Source organism: Ambystoma mexicanum, chromosome 8, assembly GCF_040938575.1.
Source record: "Ambystoma mexicanum isolate Mex_15411 chromosome 8, UKY_AmexF1_1, whole genome shotgun sequence".
Taxonomy (NCBI): domain Eukaryota; kingdom Metazoa; phylum Chordata; class Amphibia; order Caudata; family Ambystomatidae; genus Ambystoma; species Ambystoma mexicanum.
In genome coordinates this window covers 152,024,240-152,040,392 of record NC_090929.1, presented here as the reverse complement: position 1 = coordinate 152,040,392, position 16,153 = coordinate 152,024,240, and positions in this window count along the sequence as shown.

Genomic DNA, 16,153 nt, shown 5'->3' with positions numbered 1-16,153 from the left:
ACTGTAGGCCTGGCATTAGCTGTAGCAGAATGGGCTACCAGACTCTCTGAGTGAGATGGTAGATGAGGAAAAGTGATCGGAAGTAGAAGTTGCTTTTTTTTGCTAAAATCACTATTGACATGTTACCATACATTTTACATAAGTAGAAAACTAGAACCGTTGGTGTCTTAGGGCCTCATTACACGGACGGCGGTAACCATGGCACTTTCAGCGCCATGGTTGCCGCTGGTATTTTACCGAGTCCGCCATGGTGAATGGCGGAATTACCACCCTATTCCAAGGTGTGTGGGGGCGGTAATTCCCCATTCACCATGCCACTTCTCCATTCCCATGTTTGCCCCATAGGGCTCAATGGGAATGGGGAAGACAGTAATTACGGTACCTCAAATTGCGATACCGTAATTATCTCCGAGGTCCCTTTGCAGGTCCCGTCCTTAACGGCTGGTAAACCAGCCGTTAAGGTAGGGTCCCACAAAGGGACCTCATAGTAAGCGGTAAGGGTTTACCGGCACTGGTACCCTTACCGGCACCGGTAAACCCTTACCGCCGTCCGTGTAATGAGGCCCACAGACACCATAATATCATTTAGCCGAAAATGTTTTACCTCCTTCACCAGAGCTACTAGCTCAAGTGCTCCTATGGCCCTGGCAACTATACCTCTGAATGACTTAATATCAGGTCCAAAAACAGAACTAGGACACATGCTGATATAGGAGTTCAGGAGAAGTGTCTAAACATTTCTATTTTATTGTCACGGCCAACAGAGAACCCTCCTCCAAATAAAAGCCTTTTTTTGGACTCCAAAGGACAGGACTATGCCTCTATTGAGGGGTTAAACCCGCTTCCAGATGCCCAATGCAATTCTCCCGTGCCCTGCATGCCTGCTCTGCCCACTTCTGCTCCTTTGCCCACTTCTTCTCCTCACGCCCAGCTGAAGCAACCATGCCACCTCTCAATCTCTTTACCCTGATCGCTACCAGCAACCCCAAATATTTACCTGCTCTGCTATTGGGGCCATGGATGTCCCTCTTCCAGGCACGTTGCGCACCACACGTGTGGCACTGATGTCTTTTCTGGGCAGAATTTCCGGGGCGGTCCAGGAAGCGTGGTCCAAAGTCTTTGCTCTGTCTTATCTGCTGGACATATGGAGGTTCTGAATCAATTGTAAAAGAGCTTCCTCAGAATGTTCTTCAGGTAATAGTTCAAGAAAATCAGACTCTGCAAGAACACCCCTGCTGCAACCCATTATTGATAGTCATCAAGTCTTGCTCTTTCATATCTTCCTCAAAGATGTCAACAATTTTAGAAGAAGGATGCCTATCAAGAATCTTATTCCAATCAACTGTCTGATCCAAAGACCTCTGCACAGAAGACAAAAGAACTGTATGAGGTGAAAGGCCTGGCACAGCCTTAAATCACACAGAGGAAGAAATGGGGCACTTGAAACCAGAAGCAGACGGTGCTGACTCCCTCAGCAAGGACGGAGATCCAAGCACTTGGGCATGCAGATGTGGTCCTTTTTGGGGCATTGCAGTTCTCCGTTTGAGAAAATGACCTTCCAAGAGGCTGGTATAGGGATGAAGCCTAGTAGAACACCATTAATATCACCACCCTTCATTTTTAATGCTCTTTGGGAGTGGTGAATGGAGTAGGGAAGGAGGGTCTGGATCGACCTGATGTATGAAGAATCCTCATACGATTTTCACCTGCAATGACATTTTTTTGAGGCAGAGGAAGAACAGTGGGTCTTAGAGGAAGAGGATGCGCTCTGATAAAGATGGTTCCCCTTTCTCTACCAACGTCTTCTGACTTCAAAACCGTTCCTTCACGTGTCTTCACTACCAGTTTAGACTAGAGTGGAAGTCACCAAACCTCTCAAGTGTGCTTTTCTTGCTCTTAGCCAAAACATTTTTCCACCCGATCCCTGAGGTCCTTGGGGAACATGAACTGGCACAACCCAAATCCTTCCATGTTATACTTTCCCAACCAACAAATTAACACTTGTGGTGCAGGATGGACAAAGTGCATCTACAATTGTCATAGTGCTTAAACCCAGATTTAGGAGATATTCGCTCAAAAAACATTGACTTAGTGACCAGAGTGAAAAAATGGGCCAGCATCTAAGAGGGAGCTAGACCAGCACTGCCTTGGGGCAAGCAGAAAAACATTCTGGTTCAGACTACATTAAAAACAGGATTTCAAAGATGAGGAATCTGTGGGGGGAATCTATCTGCTAAAAGCAGAAATTGTCACAAAGTTGCCTTAATTGGTCTTCTCTTAAAACCTACTTTTGAGACTGAGGCTACAATCTGAAGAATTTATTTAATGGGGAATCAAAATGGAGAACCCCCCTAGCAGTAGAGCATGAGGAAAACACTTATCTATAAGCATAGAGTGATTTTGGAGGTCAACCTTGAGGCCAATAGAACTGCCACCATAGAAGAGACTATCTGGTAAATACCAAGCCCTTAGCTGCGAGGCCTGAAGTCACAGTGATCAGGTCAGAGTCAAAAATACTTTTCCAGATGCTGAGTCAGGAGGTCTCTGTAGAGGAAATCATCAAAAGACAATTGCCTGAAAGCCACTGTCTATGGAATAGCAAAGGATTTGCTTTTAGCGTAAGGAGGGATAACTGCATGTATGGATGGACTTCTGATGAAAGTGGTAAATTAACTGTCTGTTTTATGTGGGACTCAGATACTACTTTAGGCCGAAACCTGGGGTGGGTTTTCTGCACCACGATGTCCTTTTGGTAAGTGGGAAAGAGTTCCTTACATGGAAGTTCCTCTAGATTACAGGCTCTATGGGCTGATGTAATTCCTACAAGGAAAGCCATCTTCCATGCTAATTACTTGTTGTCAGATGTATGCATAGGTTCAAAGGTAAACCTCATTAATCCTGCAAGGGTGGCGTAAAATCTCCTTTCTGCCACTCAGTACGAAACTAGCAGGTCCAAACTTCATAGCCCTTTCAGAAATTGTAGATTAGTGGATTGTAATAGGCTATAGTTATCCGATGTATTCTTAAAGGCTGATGTAAGGTCGCACTAGCGAGCATTAGCAAATAAAGCAGCAGCTGGTACAGTTAATCTCCAACTGGCCGTAAGTTATTCAATCTGCACCATATGTAGAACCTTTTAGACTTAAGGCAATATATTCACCTTGTCAAGGAGCTCACACTTCCACCAGCACTTGTAGGTATTCCTCCAGAAGGTTCAAATATTGAAATTGCGCCCTTTCCGGCACTTCGTTGGTAACACAAATGAATATGGTGCGATGGCAAATTTGTCTGTTCTCCAGCATTGGATTTTTCATAGATTCAGCTGATGTTTGAATATTCTCTGTCATCAGCTCTTAGAGTCATTTTAAGTCATCTTGCCCAACAGCCAATAGGCAGAGTCTCTCTTAGCACCACCTCTCAAGGCCATCTTCAGATTTCTATACCGCACGTTCAAGTGTTGCGAGTTCTCTAAAGTTCTCTACGTCATTCAATGTTCTATTCATCTTTTTCTGTATTTTTAGAAAAACTTTGGAAAGCTTCAGATAGGTTATTTCCTATTGGGGTGGTTGTGAGAGCTTTTACTTTACTCGTGCTCCCCTACTAGGCTACTCTTTGACACCAGGGTTCAGGCTTGTAGAGGCTGCATCTTCGCTCCACCATGGCTGATCTAAACACTACGAAAAGCCTTTTCAAGGCATGTTACACCTGACACTTGAAAGATATGTATGTGGAGGATCAGCATACTGAGCCTACTGTCTATACCCAGAACACAACATCAACTCGTGTTCCATCTGCCACTCCTTCATGAACAAAACTCTGAGGTATTGACACAGGATGTTAGTCACTTGGCTTGATGAGGGGACTGTGGCCTCAGACGCTGCTTCCTTTCAGAGCCACGCTTTGCTCCGCCACATCAAACCCCAGGAGCTTACTCCCTCAAGATCCCACGAGGAGGCTTCATGTGGGAAAAGGGTGAAGAGGCGGCATACCACCCACGCTCTGATGCCTGTGCAAGGCAGTCAAAATACCAAAGCAATAGGCTATAGGGGAGACAAGCAGTTTAAAGATGGACTGCTTTCTTTTTGCCAAGGATTCCCAGCCTGACTGGGAATATTCAAGAGCATGTGAATCCATGCAAGACCCATGCTAGAAAACAAGATTTAGAGGTGAGTAACTTGTTCCTTCATGCATCGTGGTCCCTCCGAATGTTTTGTTTCAGACAAGAGGGAGCATGAAGTGATGCGTAAGTACAAAAGATAAAGAAGGTGTAAAGCGGCTATGTACTTTCAACTCCAAGAGGGGAGGTAGGGCGGGCGCATTTGAATCTAAGCAGATACAAGCATCAGCAATACAATTACAGTAAGTAATGTATGTCTTTTGCGGCTAGTGATTCTGCTTAGAATCACATGCTGTGCATATACTAGCAACCAGTACCAGGAGATGGTGGTGGGATGTTAGACGGTACAGTAGCAAAAAGATGTTTTTACACCTCCTGACCCACTTGGGAATCAATCTTAGAATGTGTATCTAAGCAGTAATGCTGTGTAAAGGTGTGAATGGAACTCCAGGTAGCTGCTTTGCAAATGGCATCTAAAGATACATTTGCAATGAAAGCTAAAGTACGCCCTGTGCCTCGAGTAGAGCGTGCTCTGGGCGTAAAAGGTAAAGTTCTCTTTGAAAGAGAATAACACATCTGGATGCATTCCACAATCTATTTTGAAATAGCCGACTTTGAGACAGGATCCCCTTCTTTTCCAGTGGCTATGGAAACAAAGAACTGTTTTTTTTCACATAGTGGTTTAGTTTTATTTAGGTGTAATACATTACATTCTGCCATCTAATGTATGGAGACTTCTCTCCGCTGAATTTGTAGAAGAATGCAGAAGAATTTGCAGAAGAATGCAAGAAGTTCAATAGACTGATTGACATGGAACTTGGTGATGAATTTAGGAGAGGAGCATGGATGTTGTCATGAAGTCAGGGGCACAGACATGCAGGGGACGCATGCACAGGAGACCTGGGTGGGCACTGTCCTGGCGCCTTTGCCGCCAGGCTCATTAACAAAAGTAAACAAGAACATCCATTTAACACCAAAAAGCTTTTATTATGGACATAGCACTTCAGATGCATTAACCTTGAACATTCCATCCATTAAGCAGCCCCAAGTGTATTCTTGGGTGTGGCTGCTAATGGATTGCCTTCGCACGTGCTCACTCTCTAGGACTAGCAGGGTGTGGCTGGTAAGCCGGCCCTAATGAGCGTGCCCACAATTTCAACTATATAAGCTGCACCGATCCTCAAGACAGACGCTTCGCGTTATTCTGCACTTGCAAGCAGCGTAACGCTCACCGTCGCCTGAGGTCAGACTTACCTTTGAAGATCCTGCTTCCTGGACAACCTGCTTCCTGCCAGCATACTTACCAACTGGGGGAAGTTGTTCTTACCTGTACATCTCGTCAGCGAACCAAGTATTCATCTTTACACTTTCCGGAATGGCAAAATCTTCATCTTGACACCGCAACATGACACGCTCCATCGTCGACAGCAGCGCCTGCAAGGAAAAACAGAAGACAAGGTTAGACATCGAAAAAACAGTCAGTTTAAGGTTGCGCTTTGCCATACTTTGTGCTTTTCCTTAAACCATCACTTACCTGCTGTCGAACATCGCGGTAGCATCCACCTTCCATCTGGCTGCGTCTCGCGTCTCATAGCTGCATTGAGCCCGCATTTCCATCCAAGGGAAGAAAAAAGAAGAGAGACATTATTGCAGGCATAAATAGGAGCAACATATAAAGACATTAAACAGAACGAACAGCATCACAACAGCTCAAGAAAGACTTACCAATCATAAGGAGAAGTATAGTCGCAGCTGGACTGGACTAATCTTTATCAGAGATCAGGGAAGGAACTAGATCCCATTCGACGCGCCCCTGACAGAAGTAGCAGGACGGAGAGCTTATCTTCCATAATTCACAGGTGAGCTTTATGGGCCGGCGTTTGCTCACAGAAACCGTACTTTGGGGTGAAGGGTTCGAGAGGTACAACAATCGCAGATTGGCGCACTCGCACACTGTTATCTCCACGCAGGAGCAGTATCACCACGTACCACTGCTCACAGCTTTTGTACTGAGAGAGAGGCCTGAAGGCGGTGATTCAAGTTCAGGGAGGGCTGCAATCGTGCCCCAATGCCTCCACAGAGACCAGGTGAGCGTAACTACACTGTAGTCGACAAGGATATCAACCACGAAGACTAAAAAGCCTCTGCTGATGATAGTAATCATTAAATCACCCACAAAATCCTCAAATGTTTCTTTACTTCCTACTGCTCAACCACGTCTCTGTCCACTTCTTCCAGCTCTCATTGACACAAGCAGCCTTCACGCTTGCTACTTATGTTCCCCCTGCTGCCTCTGGTCCTTCACGGGTACCCCTGCAGGATATCTTGGAACATGTTATAGAAACTGATTTTGAAAGCCCACACAACAAAGGGGAGGAAGTCCTTTCTTCTTTGCTTGAGGCACAACCACCTCAAATCATGCAGCCACCACTTAAACCTCATACGCCTGCTGCCCCTCAGCCTTCACCTGGCCCTAGTCAACCAGAAGTGCACTCTGTCACTGGACATTTTGTCTACCCGGCAGGCTCCAGTCTCATAATTGCAGTCCAGGGTTCGATTGGTCCCCGCTATTCCACAAGATATACCTGCTCCTTTGCCTCCACCTAGACAATCCAGCTACATCTCTCTGTTTGTGCCACTGAACCCTGAGAGACTGAGTCTGAGGACGATTCACAGGGTGGTGTACTTCCACTGATAAACTTGATAACCTTATTCAGGTGGATGGTGAACCTGCTAAACCTTTCATTCTCTTATTTCCAAGATCACAAAAAATATTTAATTTACTCCCTGAGGGACAGAGGATAGAAGGTGTTCTGTACCAGCACAGAGAACAGACATGGAAATGGTTGTCTCTATTCTGGTGCTTGACTACATCTGGGAGGATGATCTCTAAATGATGAGGGTCCCATTACAGCTCCTCCAAAAAATAACTGTTCGAAAAGAAATACAGGGCTCCAGATATCGCCCCCCAAATGCCTGCAATCCAGTCTGGATTCTGTGGTCCCTGCAGCTGCTGGCAAATACTCAGCCAAACCTCCTCTGTGTGCTGTACCAACTGATAAAGAAGGGAGACAACTGGGTGTTTTCAGAAAGGGCATCTGCTACAGCCACTAGGATTAAGGCCACCAATTCCTTGGTGATTCTGTCCCGCTATGACAGAGAACTGTGGTACAAGCTGTGCCCCATTCAAAATTTCTTGCTAAACGAAAAAAAAAGGAGGCTTTTAAGCTTCTTCATAAAGGTGAGGCAGCTTCCGACCACACCATCTTGGTGGCTGTGGACAACGCTGACACCGGTTTTCAACAGATGAGCAACAATGGGGTTCTGCACTGCTAGTGACGGCTAAAGGCTACCAACTTCCGATAGTGAGGATCTTTTCGGGATGAAAGTAGGCGATACCCTCCAGGGCATAAAAACTGACCCTGAGACTGCCCGGTCTATGGTTACACTGCAGCAACACCTGCAGTCCTTTTGTTCTGGGAAATCCTGGTTTTCCAGAACCAACAGAGACTATTGGCCATTTTATTGATGGTAGTTGTATCAATCTAATACATATCAAACATGAGACAACTACAGGGGGAAAATCCCAGTCTTACAGGACAGCCAGCTGTTCCTCCCAAGCAAGAGGTTAAGCCGACACACCTCATGGGGAGGGTATCTTTCCTATTTCCTTAACAAGTGGTCAAACATCACCACAGTGCTGCTCTTGCTCCAACACGGTCACACCCTACAATTTCAGAGCCAATCACCCAACATTCTTCCAAACACAAAGTTGGAAAACATCTTTCAAGGTTTCCATGCAAAGTCCATTCCCTCCTCTCCAAGGGAGCCATAGAATGTGCTTCTTGCACACAGTGGGGCCAAGACTTTTTATTCCTGTTATTTCCTTGTACGGATATAATTTGGGCGGTAGGTGACTGATTCTAGACCTCTGTCTAATGAACAAATTCCTCTGATCGCAGGCTTTTAGGATGGTCACTCTTCAACACATCCTCACCCAACTTTAACAAGTGGATTTCTTGTCTTTACTGGATTTTGAATAGGAGTATTTCCACGTTCCTATTCATTTTGGCCACAGAAAGTTCCTTGGGTTCACAATAGCAGGTCTGCACCATCAGTTCAAGGCCTTACCCTTCAGCCTCAAGTCCACTCCCAGGGTTTTCACAAAATGCATAGTCCCTGCGGCGACTCACCTTCGTCGAGCAGGCATCAACGTCAATCTGGCCATACGTCACACCAGGACAGAAATACACTGTTTATCTTCACTAGGATTCTCCATCAATTACAGCAAGTCCTGCTTCACTCCTTCCCAGCAGATGTTATTTCTGGGAGCACAGCTGGATACGGTTTTTTGCATTGCTAACCTGTTGGTAGACAGGCTAAATGCAATCCTTGCAAAGACCAACCTGCTCTCACGTGAGCAAGAAGAGTTAGTCTCCTCTTTGAAGGGTCTTCTCAGGATGATGTTATCCTGCATCCCTCTGATACGTCTTTAGGAGTTCTTGGATGCCCACTGGCAGCAGGTCTCGGGCAACTGGGATGACATGTTGTCACTTACAATGCCCTGGTCTGTGCCTGGCAATCTCATCCAGGGTGTATTATTCCAGCCTCCAACTCATCAGTTCATAGCCACAACCTGCGCTTCATTGGAGGGCTTGAGAGCGCACACCGGCAGCTACCATACCAGAGACCTGTGGTCCCAATCCAAAAAACTGTTTCACATCAGTGCGCTCAAACTGAGAGCGGTGTTCTGGGCAGTGAAGTCCTGGGGAAGGTGGTTTGAGTGTTCACAGACAACACAACCACAATGTTGTACATACACAAAGAAGGTGGCACGCAATCACCACTTCCCTTAGCGGAAGCATAGTTACCCTGGATGTGGCACCTGGCCTACAGGATATAAATGTCCCCCTTTCAACTGCCAGCATGGGACGTGGCCCGGGCAGCATTTGAAAGCAGAGCAGAGGTACTTTTTTAAAAATAATTTTTATAATTGTGCTTGTGTATGTTTGTTGGGGAGCTCTGTCCAAGCACTCTGAGGCAAAATATATGCAAACTTCCTAATTAGCATATGGATTGCACCAACAGAAGTGACTTCTCAGAAAAGGACATTGGAAGGCGCATATTCAGTCTATGATACTTGGAGGCACCATGGAAGTGACTTTAGAATAAGTTGCCATAAATAAAGTGACAAATAACTTTGTGGTGCAAGATACCTAAATTGCGCTATTGTTATATGTGGAGCAACTCTATAGTCGTTCGCCTTTTCCATTATAATAGCATGATACATTAACAAGCTTTGAAGTGAATCAAAATCACTTATAGGGCTGCATATAAGGCACAATGTGATTAAATAATTCACTCAGGATTACAAACTTGGTTAAATGGTGAAACTGGGATGTGGACAATTTAAGCGACCGTGCACATCTTTCCAGGCTTAGTTGATATAGATATTTGTTAAGGTTTTGCTTTACATTTCATGTGCTTATTATTTATATAATACATATAACATAATTATTTATAGCAATGCATTGGAAGCAAACCACATTACATAATAAACTATCCTTTCATAGTAAACTAACTATACACTATGTACATTGTCATACAAATATGTTGAGCAATGGGAGTATGGCTTTAGTTTCATTCTCCCCATTCTGCATGCAAGGTCACAATAGCATCATGCAGATTAACGTGAGCCTAACAAATCCTCCTTGGGTTTTAAAGCCATAGTCAGAATGCTTGAAGGGGAATTGAGTGGTATTTGTGATTACCTTCTTCTTTAAGTAAATCCCTCCCTTAACTGTACTATCACTCTCCATGTAGTCTATCATCCACCAGGGTCAGCTCTGGACTTCCAGGAAGCCTTCATTCATACTCTTCAGACAATCTGAAACCAACCACCAGATCCATGCTGTTGGCTGATCTTAGTCTAGGCCTGAATGACCCTAATGACCCTCAAGCAGTGGTCCTTAACAAAGCCCTTTTAACTCTAGGGTTCACTCAGGCCATCTCTGAGCCAACCCATATTAAAGGTCGGACTCTTCACTGGGTGGCCCATCATAACTGTTCTGTCCTGGTGACAGATATTTCTCCGATTCCATGGTCAGACCATCACTCGTCAATTTGACTTCAACATCACGAACAGGCCGCCGAAGCAAGTGATCCCGTTCCCATCGGCTCTCACTAGAAGTTCTTGTCAGCTCACAAAAGAGAAGCTCACTCCATACCTCCTGGGGCCTGCCGTTCAGCCCCCCTTCTCCAGTGACCCTGAACTCCTCGCCAGTACATTCAAATCTGTTATCACTCAAGCGGTTGATGCCATTGCTCCCCTCACGCTTAGAAAAGCAAAGCGGTCCAAGCATTGCAATGCATGGTACTCTCAGGAGCTCCTTGAGCTTCGGGCCAAGAAGAGGAAAGCTATGTCCACCTGGAAAGCTAAACCAAATGTAGCCTCTAAATTGGCCTTCAAAAATGTCTCCAAGGAATATAAGGTGGCCATTATTAAAGCGAAAGCCGCCTCATTTAATACAAGGATTGCAAATGCTAAATCAGACACTAAAGAAATCTTTGCCATCTTTAGGGAGTTGTAATCCCCCATCATCCACCCACAGACTCTTCTTAAGGACACTAATTGGTGTAAATATAGCCAAGCTGCCTTGCTAGATAAACTTGACACCTTACAAAGTAAAATTCTTGCACATCAACAGGCTCTCAGCCACTAAATTGCTAACCTACATAGCAACAAGTCTGTTGAACCTGGATCTGAGGGACCCCCGTCATTCGACTTCAAGGAAATTAGTGAATCTGAAGTCCTGCAAATCTATTAAACCCTCCTACTGCAAAGGAGAGGCCTCTCCAGCACAGCTCATTAATGATTGTGCCCCTACCTTGGCCCCTTTCATCACAGCCTTCATTAATGCATCCTTCCAGTCTGGCCATGTCCCAACTGACCTTAAAGATGCTTGGGTACGCCCTCTACGTAAGAAGCCCTTGCTTGACCCCAAGGTCCCAGGGAACTATAGACCTATCACTACAATTGCATTCCTATAAACAATCCTGGATAAGGCAGCCTATCTGCAAATCCAAAGATTCCTTGCCTTGAAGCCAACCATCTTCTTGGCCTTCGGCAGTCTGGTTTCCGCCCAGGACACAGCAAAGAAACTACACTCTTAGATTTAAAAAATCAAATGGATGACTTCCGTGATGCAGCCAAACTGGCGCTCCTGTTACTCCTTGATTTATCTGCAGAATTTGACCTGGTGGATCATAACACACTCTGCCACCATCTCTCCTCTGCGGCACACTTCTCCCCCAAGGTTTGTGCTTGGATCACCTTGTTTCTTCAGGAAAGGGTTAGGAAAGTCTTCTCTGACTCAGCCTGTGCACACCCAAGCAACATTAAATGTGGTGTTCCTCAAGGATTCTGGATTTCGCCTACCTTATATAACCTATTCACAAGGCCATCTCATACACTAATTATGCGGATGATACGCAGGTGCTTATCCCCCTTACTGGTGATTACAAGTCTGACATGAACACCCTCAATTCCATTTACTCAACTATCCAAACCCGGATGGCAGAAAATTGGCTTTGCCTCAATACTGAGAAAACTGAACTTCTGATTATTGGATCCCCTGCCACTATCGGAAGACTGGATAAACAATACAGTTCCTTCCTGATTGATAACACACCAATCAAGGTTTCCCAGGTTGTTAAAACCTTGGGTGTACGTCTAGACTCCAACCTTACTATGGACAGACAGGTCAATGCTATTGCTTGTACCTCTGCATATCATTCCAAATTGCTCAATGCAGCAAGACCCTTCCTATCAAAACAGAACTGTCACACCATTGCAAGAGCAATAATAGGTTCTCGATTGCACTATTGTAATGCCCTCTTTGCAGGGAACTCTGGAAAAATATGTCTAAGCTCCAAATAGTACAGAACAATACTCTTAGGGCCACAACAGGTATCTCTAAAATAGAGAATATCTCTGGAACCAGAAAACAGGTCCACTGGCTTCCCGTCAAAAAAAGATCATCTTTAAAACTCTTTCCCTTACTCATAAATGCGTCCATAATCATGCTCCTCTCTACCTGGCACAGAGAATTGTTAAACCTCTCTCAAACCTCTCTCAAACCGACCCATCAGAGAGGCCTACACAAATAGAATTGCCATTCCCAAGAGTTCGAGCTGGAAATACAAGCTTCCCCACCATGGCTGCAACCCACTGGAACACCCTTCTGCATCACATTAGGAGGATTGACTAACACGTTATCTTTTGCAAAGCGATTAAGACGATGTTATTTGTATAAACATAGCATCCCTTCTTTGGTCTTTCCAAAGTTGGATCTGAAATCTGTAATGTATTGTTCTTGACTGTACTCCTCATCAAAGGAGATGTAATTGTAATGACAACAAAGTTTATGCTCTATGTAACCCCTGAGCAACTACCATGAACCAAGTATTCTTTCTTGCTGTAAACGAGACAATATCATGTAACGGAGCCTTGATGCCTTGGGGCTGTAGTACGCTATACAAATTCAAATAAATAAATAAAATTATTTATTTCATAAAGCATGCAACATTATGCACCCTTCTCACTTCTGATCACTCCCTCCCATTCCCATTTCTAAGGGACAAAAGTCCCTGCTGATAGTAACCCTCTCCCTCCCGTCAGTGCCTAATGGCTCACATTGTAATACTCTGTCATTTCTCTGGAGAGAAACGTGCGGACCCTCTGCTACCCGGCACTCCTTGGGACATTCTCCTGGCAGCGGGACACCTCTACCATTCAGAACGGTTATGGTGTCCTGCTGCCAGGACAATGAGCGTGCTGAGCAGGAATTGCTCAGCACACATTGTCCTGCCAGCGGGACACTTTTTCCGTTGGGCACCCTCTTTGAGGTCCCGAATGGGAGAGGTGTCCCAATGACAAATGTCCCAGTCTGGCTCTTAAAAGAGCTACGGGGGGGCAGCTTGACCATCCCCTTGCGACTCTCCCGCCCGGTACTCCACTGCTTGGAGCCATTTGAACACAGGAAAACATGCCTTCATTTTAATCAGTCAGAATCTTGTACAAAAAATCTATCAGCACATAGACATATAAGGTACTGCGCAGAACCCAAGTTTGAAGATATATGGCATTAAAACATCTACACCAATTATACTTGGTCACCCACTGCACTGCATTAACCAATGGTTGCTGCCTTGGAATGGAAGGAAAAATCAGGCAAATGCTGACATTCCAGTGAATCTGGTCCTTTCGGCCATAACTTTATAGTTCAGCTAGGTCTAGTCAACATAGCCCAAAATTTCAGGTATCAGTGGGTGATAAAGTATGTCTGCTCAATGGACGTCGCACCACTGATCCATGTGTTATTGTAAATGTACATATAAATGTTGTGTGCACACAGTGTATGTCAGTGGAGGTGCTGGGTGCATTTGTGTGAGTGTGTGTGCAAGCATATGTGTGTTGACTTTTATGTCTGAATGAATGATAAATAATACATTGTATGTTCTAGTGGAATTAAGTTTGTGAATGTTATGTTGTGTCACTGGGTGCATGGCAGGCCGGCTGAAGATGTGTGGGGGCCCAATTAAATTTCAAAGATACGCCACCAGTCTTATGAAAGTTATAACAGAGCGTCAGCAATGGACTCTTGTGGTTGTAGTAGTTTAGTGTTATCCCTCAGGGATTTAGGTTGTTTGACCAACGTACAAAATCACAGCGGAATTAACCGTAGTCATTTTTGCTGCGAATACGTTTTTACCTCGGTACAAAAAACAAAACCCATGTCCCCTCAAACCGCCAGTACACCCATAAACCCCCCCACTTACCTTTTCTCCATCTGCTGCCTCGCCTGTAACCTGCAGTGTCAGATCCATCCCTTTAACGCGGGTCGGATCTGATGCTGCAGCATCCCTTTTCTTTTTTTTTTTTGTTGGGTCCCCTGCCACCAATGATGAGGAAGCGGGGGACACCCCCGCAACCGCCGAAGCCAGAAATAACGAACATGGGCTGAGGGGGCCAACCCTGCAACCACTGCTCTTCATGTACAGTATCTTTGGCTTCGAACTAATGGTGGTGACAGAATTCGGTCAAATCTACCATTTGCCTGAAACGATTCCTCAGAGCCACCATCCACCCTCCGTTCACCCCACCCCTTTCCTTCAGTTGTCATGTCCCCCCCAACATTTTCAGCAAAGTTACTCCACTGACTGCCAGGCATCCACAATTTGGTTGCCGACTCCATCAGCATGGAACTACTCTCCTGCCACGAGTGGGAACTCCTCTATGACCAATTTCTGCACATCTTTCACAGGTGGGGTGTTCTGCAGATAAAATGCTTCGCCACCAATGAAAGCACTAAATGCAGTGCATTTGCCAGCAGGTGCCCCCATGCCTGGGAGATGCCTTCATGTTTCCGCGTACAAATGTGTTTCTTTATGCATGCACTCCGTTTCAGATAATCCTGCATGCTTTCAGACGAGAGCGGTGCAAACTGATCCTGGTAGCTCGAGCCTTGCTGGGATGGTATACCGATGTTTCATCGCCATGACTTTTTACGACTACCTTTTACGAAAAAGTAATTGCAATTTTGGGGGTGTGGTAAAGGGCAGATAAAGGGTTGGGGGGTCGGGAATAGTTAAAAATAGGTCGGGGGCAGAGTTTGGGGGAAATCCTCCTCCAAAAAAATTGCGTCCACGTAAAAAAGGCAGTTGTAAAGATGCCCGTCGGCGAAATGACTTGGAACTGCTGAGACAATTCTTGTTCTCGGAACTCGTCAGCTTCTCGTTGGCACCTCTGAGCCATCTGCCTCCAGTCTTCAACCTTCTCTCCAGGTACAAAGGGGCAGTACTACACCACAACCCAGCCTCTATAATCCCTGATGGCCTGTCTCCTGCTTCCCTAGAATTTGGACACCTTCCTAAGCCACAGGATTGCAGGGACATTCTTGCTAAGGCTTGCATGCCTTCTGCATCAACTGGTTTATCAGAGCTCCTTCCCTTCCCCTGGCCATAAATCCCATCAAGACGACAATACACTGTTTATCTCTGCTAGGATTCTCCATCAATTACAGAAGTCCTGTTTCACTCCTTCCCTGCGGAGCCATATTTGCAAAAACCAATGTGCTCTCACAGAAGCAAGAAGTATTAATCTGCTCTTTGAAGTCTCTTCTTAGGATGCTGATAAAGTACAGTCTGCTTTGGATGAGGCCTTTCAGGAATTCTAGGACGCCGACTGTAAGCAGGTCTCAGGCTACTAGGATGACAAGTTGTCACTCACATTCCACAACACCATGTGCTGCTGGTCTGTGCCCGCCAATCTCATCCAGGGTACACCATTCAGATTCCGACCCATCAGTTCATGGCCACGACCAACACATTGTTGGAGGGCTGGGAAGCACATGGTGGCAGCTACCATGCCAGTGAAAGTGTTGAGTTGGGCATCCCAATAATTCGAGTCAGCGTGCGAGACAATAGCTTCCATGGGGTCAGGTCAGATTTAGACAGCCCAGGGATGTTATCTGGTACTGCAGCAGTGATCCGCTAGAGTCTGGTGAAAAACAAGCAGTCTGTGGTTAAGTTGGCGTCTCAGAGTATTCAAGTTTGTTCAATAACGTCCAACAACGCAATGCAGTTCCTCAGTGGTGATCGGCTGGAAGATGACTGAGATGCAGCCCGGCAATCGTGGCATCAGCAGCCAGAAGGCTTGCATTGGCTTGAAAAGCAGAGATTGTCAAAGGCTGCTCTGGATTCTTGCAGGAGCTCGAAAACTGAATGCAACTGGAAAACTGTGTCCAGAGCTGCACCTTGACATCTGTTTGTTGGAGGTCCCTGTGCACGGTGTCTGTGGGCAATGTGAGCTGTTGTTCTGCACTTCCCATCTAGTCAGAGAGCACGTGCAGGGACTGTCACATCCAGTGAACATGATCCTAGAACCCAGTGGTCACAGCTGTAGGCAGGCTTTGCCCAGACGTTCACCTCTATAGAACAGTACTTTGGGGCAGACTGTACCCGCAATAACATTAT